Source organism: Maylandia zebra, linkage group LG18 (assembly GCF_041146795.1).
Source record: "Maylandia zebra isolate NMK-2024a linkage group LG18, Mzebra_GT3a, whole genome shotgun sequence".
NCBI classification, from domain to species: domain Eukaryota; kingdom Metazoa; phylum Chordata; class Actinopteri; order Cichliformes; family Cichlidae; genus Maylandia; species Maylandia zebra.
In genome coordinates this window covers 38,582,447-38,590,462 of record NC_135184.1, presented here as the reverse complement: position 1 = coordinate 38,590,462, position 8,016 = coordinate 38,582,447, and the positions used below count along the sequence as shown (strand labels likewise).

The window sequence follows — 8,016 nt, the reverse complement described above, 5'->3', positions numbered from 1 at the left end:
AGCATCCTGCCATGCGATTACATTTGTTCCTGACCACCTAGAACACTCACGTTAACTTTTATCGAGTGGAAAAAAAGTTAGGTTGTTTATATTATGCTAACATAGCTGTGTCGCTAGCGGTCACGTAGCACATCATTATATACCAGCTAGCCCAACTTCAGTAACCCTACAAACGTCACTGCTGTTTAGTTTTCTGTCTTCATTTATGTTGGAAGTGATAACAGAGCTGTACGTTTGAATTTGTTTCCAAAACCCTGCAGTCAGGACATGCTATATTGTATTTAGGTAGAAGCTAGCGAGCTAACTTCCTGCTAACTTCTAACTCCGTTAAATGTCATAAATTCCGTTTTCATGGATGCCTGGATGTTAAACTCAATTGTTACACCTGGTAGAGCAGAACGCTGATCATTTTATTAAAGATGAAAGACTTTAGACAGTTTTTCAACTCTCAGTAATGCCATAGTGATCGTTTGATATATGGACCTGCAGCGGAGTTTAGGTCCAGACACGGCTAGTGACGTCAGACTGAACAATCGGATAACAGAAGTTTGACTTGATTGAGGTGGGAATGTTCCCAGTTAGCCTAGCGGTCAGCAAGGAGGCTGCAGTGCTGCATTATGGGATCTGTAGTTTGTATATTATTAGCGCCTCATATCGCCGGGCCATGCATAACAATAACAGTACATCTATATAAAATGATCTCGCGGGCCGGATATAAATGTACGCCGGGCTTGGATGTGGCCCGCGGGCCTTGACTTTGACACATGTGTTCTAGCCCATTTTAACTCTGTGTGAATGATGACAGGTATATCCTGTTTAACTGCTCACTTCCTTGTTTAAATCACACCCAGTGTTGGGAAGGTTACTTTTAAAATGTATTCCATTACAGAATACAGAATACATGCCCCAAAATGTATTCTGTAACGTATTCCGTTACGTTACTCAATGACAGTAACGTATTCTGAATACTTTGGATTACTTAATATATTATCATGCTTTTTACAACAACGTGAATGTACTATTGCTGTGTGATTTATTACTATTACTGAAGGTCCGCGACTCCGAACTGTAGTAAAGGGACCTCTGACTAATAGGGCGGGTCCCTGTCGGCTCGTAGCCGAAAAATAGCTTTACTTTGTTGTGTGGGTCAACTTTTCTTGCGAGAGACAGAGAGAGGCGTTGAAAGGCTGCTCCAACGGAACTTATTGTTTCGGAGGAAAACACGAACACGGTGTACAGTCGAGTCTTAATAGCTTACTTACAACTGGGCTCGTCAGGCTCTCTTCTTGGCTGCAGTGGTTATTATTATATTTACATGCTTCCAGCTCCCGTTTTTCCTCGATGACAACTCGTACCTTTCCACTCCCCTTTTTCTCCCTCCTCGCGCTCACAGACCCATAACGTGTATGGCAGTCCATTCTCCCTGCAGCACGGACTACACTGCCCATGATGCTGCATTCTTTAGAGCTATGCTTGTAGCATTCTGCCTGTTAGCTTAGCACAACAACAACGAAAAGGCGCTCTCTCACCCAGGAAACACGCAGTCGCAGAGAGAGAGAGAGAGCGTCGCCCTGTAACCATGGCAACCGTAACGCTGCCGCCTGGAACAACAGAACGTAGCTGTCAAACAAAACCCAAACAGTCCTGACCCGCGACAATATGAAACAGGAAAGTACCGCCGTGTAATCCATTTATTTCAACAAAGTAACTGTATTCTGAATACCACCTTTTTAAACGGTAACTGTAACGGAATACAGTTACTCATATTTTGTATTTTAAATACGTAACGGCGGTACATGTATTCCGTTACTCCCCAACACTGATCACATCCAACTGCTTTAGGACTGTGAGAGGCAACAGGGTGCCTACCACATAACAGAGTCTGATTTTACCAGTAGATAAAGGGCTTCATTTGTTCCCAGATCTCAGCAACTATTGTGAACAATGTTCATCATAGGGCATAACAAAGAAACACAAAGTGACCAAAAATGAGATCATTTAATTAAGCAGCAGTGGTCCTTATATCTGTTATCTATGGTGGCTGGTTGTTGAAATTCATGCTCCACTGGGACACGATTATAATCTAATCCTGCATCGTTGTTCTCTTTTCTACAGTGGTTGTGGTTCTATTCACAGCATTAAGACACCAAAGGAAGCAGGAACCTCTTATTATCTCCAAAGAAGATGTCAGGGACAACGTGGTTAGCTACAATGATGAGGGTGGTGGCGAGGAGGACACCCAGGCTTTTGATATTGGCGCCCTGCGACACCCAGCTGCTGCAGCTGCCTCTGATGAGGGTGCTAAACAGAGGCGTGACATCATCCCTACTGATACTCTGCTGTATCCAACAACTTGCCACCCTGCCCCAGCTCCCTCCAGCCTGCTTATGCCTCCAATACGCATGGCTGCACGTGATAATGGGGATGTATGCGAGTTCATCAACCAGAGAGTGATGGAGAATGACTATAGCCCCACAGCGCCACCGTACGACTCACTGGCCACGTATGCCTATGAAGGAGTGGGGTCAGTGGCCGAGTCGCTCAGTTCGCTGGGCTCGGCTTCATCCGAGGCTGAACAGGACTACAACTACCTGAGTGACTGGGGGCCCCGTTTCAGGAAACTAGCTGACCTGTACGAGGCTGAGGACAGTGACTTCTAACAGCTACACCATCTGTGTCAAAGATGAGTTCAGGTGACATTTAGACCATTGCAGATCTGAGGATAGCAACATTCAAGCTACTAAACTGAGAGAGCTGCCTCTTAAAATTGCTTTAAGAAAATATGAGCACTTGAGCACACATAGACTTCATATAGAACCCAACAGATGTGCTGGTAGGTGCGAATGCCTATAAATAAAATTTGAGATCACCAGCTAAGCTTTGATCTGTCCTCACTGCACACCCGTCCAGAAACAGTTTACCAAGTCATTTTCAAAGGTGATAAAAGTCTTAAATCTCTATTTTTGGAATCTTATGTAGAAATGTTAATCAACTATCACAACGGTGAAGCCCAAATATCTTCAGCTCTAATCATAGGAAACTTTCAAAGACTCGTGGCAGGCCTAAATGAGGTTTGAGTTCTTTTGCTTTCATTCTTTCTTTCAGCTAAGTGCCCTTCTGCTGCCCTGCAAACAGAACAGTGGACGCCTGTTGGCTGGCTGAGAATGGAGGGGTCGACTTACTCTTACATGATTGTTTGTCTTTTTTGCTTTCTTGTTCTGGTGGCAGAACTGTGGTTGAACTCATTATACTGGAACTATAATCAGTTGCGTCTTTAATTTCTCCAGAGTCTTTTCCTATTACAAAATACAAGTTTATATAACAAAAACAGTTGTCGAGTAATGTTTTCTTTGACAGTATGCTTTATAGTTTCCATCATGTACATGGAGAGTCCATGCCTTCACAGCAGGGGTGTCACTCTTCATGCCGCGATGGAGAGAATGATTGAAATCAAACAAAGCTGCATTCACCATATTTTACATGTAATGTTAAACATCAAATCTCCAGGAAAATAATCATAAAGTATGGCTACAGACAGGTGCGTTCAGCAGTCCTGTACATCTCTCTCAGGAGCTGGTGAAGACTCGGACACTCTTAACATCAAGACACAGTTGAACATAAACCCTGCGTCACCAACTGTATGCTAACACATCCACCATACCAAGAACACTGTAAATAAGATGCCTTGTCCAGTGTGTAGGATACAGGGGAATCTGTTGTCAGAGATGTGAGTGCAGAATGCAAAAATGTGTTTGCATCAGTATAATGTAAAAATATTGATACAAATAGAGAACATAGACAAAGACCTCTTAAATACTCTAGAATTCTGCTTGTGTGATGATCTAGAATGAATGCTGCTGTACAGCACCATAGTGCCGGGGTTACTAATACATGCTCATACGAGTAACCCTATGGTTACGAGTAACTATGGTGCTGTAACCCAGAACTCTTCAGCGTTTTTTTCCTGGAGACTTCCATCACGTTTCGATCAACGACTGTAGAAGGTTTCAATATTCACTGGTGATCACAGCGACAGCAGCCGCTCCTCTGCAGCCTGTATTTGGATTTTAGCCACAAAGCAAACAATGGTAGAAAATCTATAATAGCAGCCTCCTGCAAGCTTCACCTTTAACCACCTCAACCAGATGGAAGTGTCCGACTAACATCTAGTTACCATTTGAAAGCATGTACCAGAAGTAGAGATGGACCGATCCGATATTACGTATCGGTATCGGTCCGATACTGACCTAAATTACTGGATCGGATATCGGAGAAAAATAAAAAATGTAATCCGATCCATTAAATATCACGAAAGCACCTCACAAAACTTGCAACACGCCGTAACTCGCCTCAGAACGTCGGAGCAGTATGCATCACGTGATAGAGCAGCTGTGGCATGCGGGACCTGTCGGTGGTCTGGATAGCATGTGGAGCTTCGCTAGCAACCCGGCATTTCATCTCCGACAAAGTTATCCCCGAGAGAAGTAAAGCAAGTGTGTAAGTCCATCTCTGAATGTAAAGCATTCCTGCGTTAAGCTTAACAAGCGACTGCCTCTCTCTCTCTCTTGCTGCTACTTCAATCGTGAAACTGCTTAATGATCAGCTGATCGGCTTTTCTGTGCGAGTCCGTCTCTCTGGTTTGTTTTTGGTCCACTTTGCACCAGAAAGAGGAAACCAGCGGCTGAACAACAGCAGCACGTTTAAGCTTGATCAGCTGTTGTTAGAATGTATTTAATATTACTTTCTACTCGAGGATCTTTTTCTACGTAGCTGACGCTGGTAGCTGTGCAGGGGCGGATCTAGCAAAGTTTAGCCAGGGGGGCCGATAGGGCATTAACAGGGAAAAGGGGGCACAAAGACATACTTTTCTTTCTTATTCTCATTTAAAATGTCTAGCTTTTAATAAATAATTATCTGACACCCAAAGTTTTAATTTGATGTAAAATGAATAGAAGTCAATTACTGTATATAGTGACTATTAAGTCTAATATATACCCTAGTAAGCTATAGTACTTTTTCCTTTGGGAAGGTACCATCTGTGCAGTCTGCAATTTTGTTGAAGAAAGATGTTGAATCTATTTAATATTTCTTGAAAAATAATTGATTTCTGTGCATTTTTTTTTACACTGCATCAAATTAAGGTTGATTACGTCGATTAAGCATCATGAGGTGGAGCGTGAGGGGTGGTTCCCTATTTTTTATTTATTTATTTTTGTTGTTGCTGGGAGTTGGAACCCTATTAGTTAGGTTGCTTAATATTTACGCTAAGTACTCTTTAAAATATCAGAATAGGGAGGATGGTGTAGGTCTAAGTTTATTAGATTGATCAGTATTGCTGAACTATGAAATATTTTTTTTGTATACAGGTATAACAGAATAGCTTTAGTGTAGTTGTTGTTTTAAACTTGAATATGAACTTGCAGACTTGCAAAATGCAGCAAGATATTTTAAAAAACAGTTTTGTTGATTAAAAAACACTATATCGGATTCATATCGGTATCGGCAGATATCCAAATTTATGATATCGGTATCGGACATAAAAAAGTGGTATCGTGCCATCTCTAACCAGAAGGAAGCGTGTTGATGTAAATTCTTAACGAACCCATTAGCATGCATTAGCAGAATGCTATTGATTTTGAACAAAAATCACTTATAAGAGTAATGAAAGTACGTGAGTCATTCTGATGTGAACAGAGAATTTAAAATGGGGGCTAATATTTAGAATCAGAGGTAAATAGCAAATTACGCTCCAATTAGTTTCATTGAGAACCATGTTGGGAGCTCCTGCTTCTGCACCCTGACTGAGCTGAAGCCAGTTTCTGTAAAGTGGAACAATCAGGAACTCAAGACTCCAACTTTTCTTTACATGGGCTAAAACAGCAGGGAAACAGCCTTACAGTAACATCAAGAAATTCAACGTAAGTATTTAGCTTGTCACCAAAGTGTCAATGAGACAGCACAAATGAAGGAATTTCACTTTACAGGGTTTGTTAGACTTGTATTCAAATCAATGGTAACAAACTGTTCCAGGTGAATTTGGTTCAAAGGTGAAAAGCAGCCCTGCTTCAGTCAACAAAGCCCTCGTGGGTTTTTTGGTGACTGGTTACCTTGTTTTCAGTTTCATATCTGTTGTCGTCTCCTCTGTAGTTCATAGTTTGATTATGATCAAAATGTTTTTGCCCAAAGGTCTTGTGGCACAGATTTCACCCACTGGTTTTTGTGGATGAGAAAAAGGAAACCAGTTTGCCTCCTTCACTGGTTTATCTGCTTGCTTCTTCAGCTTTTGTTTTTAAATGCTGTAATTAATAGGGGTGCAACGATACACAAAATTCACGGTTCGGTTCGATACAAAAAATGTTCATGCCTTTTTAATTTGTCATTTATTACAATTATAAATATATATTTTAACTCAAACGTACAGTTTTTAAATTTAATGTTGCTGAAACAACAAAATAATTAAAAAAAAAATCTATCTGATTGAGGAATCCCTCATCTTTGGAAAAGAGAGTTTATTACAGAGAAATGGCTCTTTCAAAATAAAAGCTCTACTAGACGCTTCTTCTGGGCTATATTCTCAGCAGCATATTAAACATATCAGGTCCCCATAAGGAGAATCCTGTGCTAACGGCTGTCTAAATGACTCGGGTAAAGTTTGTAGCATGCTTGTTGTTTTTGTCTGCTTCCACTTGTCTTTGCACTAGGATGCTGTCGGAGTAAATGTGCAGTCATATTCGTTGTGTTCCCACTAGTGCTGTCAGCGTTAATCTGAAATGACGTTAACGCCACAATACGGCAAATCTCCGTTAACGAGCTACCGCGGATCGCCCCGTGCGTGGGGCTGGACGGCTAACAAGCTAACAAGCTAACAAGCTAACGCACTAGTTCCCACCCATGTAATTGAGCATTGCGTGGCACATCCAACATACTGTTTTACTTTAGTCCATGACTCGCTTACCTTCAGGGTCATACGTCACATGAAAACCAAAATAGTTCCAAACGCCAGATCTGAATGAGGGTGGGGGAGGTTCAATTTGCCATGTTGCAACGAGCTTAGCTTCTGTCTTGCTAGCTTGTGCTGCGCTCAGTGGATCTGCGCTCGACAGTGCAGCCTAGGCGGAGTAGTCGAACGCAGATCCACTGAGCGCTCAACACAGACAGCATCGTCAGAAGAAAAGTTGATAAAATAAATTACAAATGTTGTATTGTTCGATACATATGCGTACCGAACCGAAAGCACTGTATCAAACGGTTCAATATCGATACGAATATCGTTGCACCCCTAGTAATTAAGTAAAACTGGGGCAGTGAATTTGTCATTAGCACTAATTAATGAAGCTGAAGGTGAAATCACAACCGCCAACCTCAGTGATACATGTCATGATTTTATATCAGGGGTTTTGTATTGTGTGTCTCACTAAAAGTATCAGTTTGTTCCAGCTGTGTTTCGTGACCCTGCTCTGAAGGCTTAAAACGAAAATGTCCACTTGTTTTTCCTTTGGCTCCGTATATTTACAGGACACGATGATGATATTCTGAGAAGGGAAAAACCTCAAACGCCACCCAGCTTCACTGTCTGAAACTCACTGTGGGCAGTCTACTCTCTGTATACGATGATGTTTTACTGCTTTTTTAATTTGATGAAAATAAACTTTTGTATTGAAGCTTTGGTCTCTGTCTTACACTCCAGTAATTTCGATGCATGATTACTACAGTCGTTTTACTAAACACTGCTCTAATGCAACAGGAAAGTCCTGCTGCAGACATTTCTTCCAAAACATTTCTTCTGGAAAGCAGGACAGCCGCCGTAAGCGGAGAGTCACACCTCAGTGTTTGGACAATTATGACATTTTTGTATTCAGATTTTGAATAAAAGTGGCTGTAACTCCTGAACAGTTTATGCAATACTTTTGTTAGACTTCCTAAATTTAAGCTGAAAGTCTGTACTTTATATATTCTTTAAAATCCACTGAGGTTATCAACTTATGGACAGACTCTGCAATGTTTATAAAAAGTGAT

At 41.4% G+C, this 8,016-nt stretch overlaps 1 pseudogene across 1 annotated transcript; it reads left to right on the top strand.

Annotated features, from left to right (window-relative positions):
- Positions 1–2,115: 2,115 nt before the first annotated feature.
- On the top strand, positions 2,116–7,751 carry LOC143413596 (cadherin-6 pseudogene; annotated as a pseudogene). The gene is given in 2 exon segments (XR_013094200.1): positions 2,116–5,918; positions 7,516–7,751. The product of XR_013094200.1 is annotated as a cadherin-6 pseudogene (transcript).
- Positions 7,752–8,016: the final 265 nt, after the last annotated feature.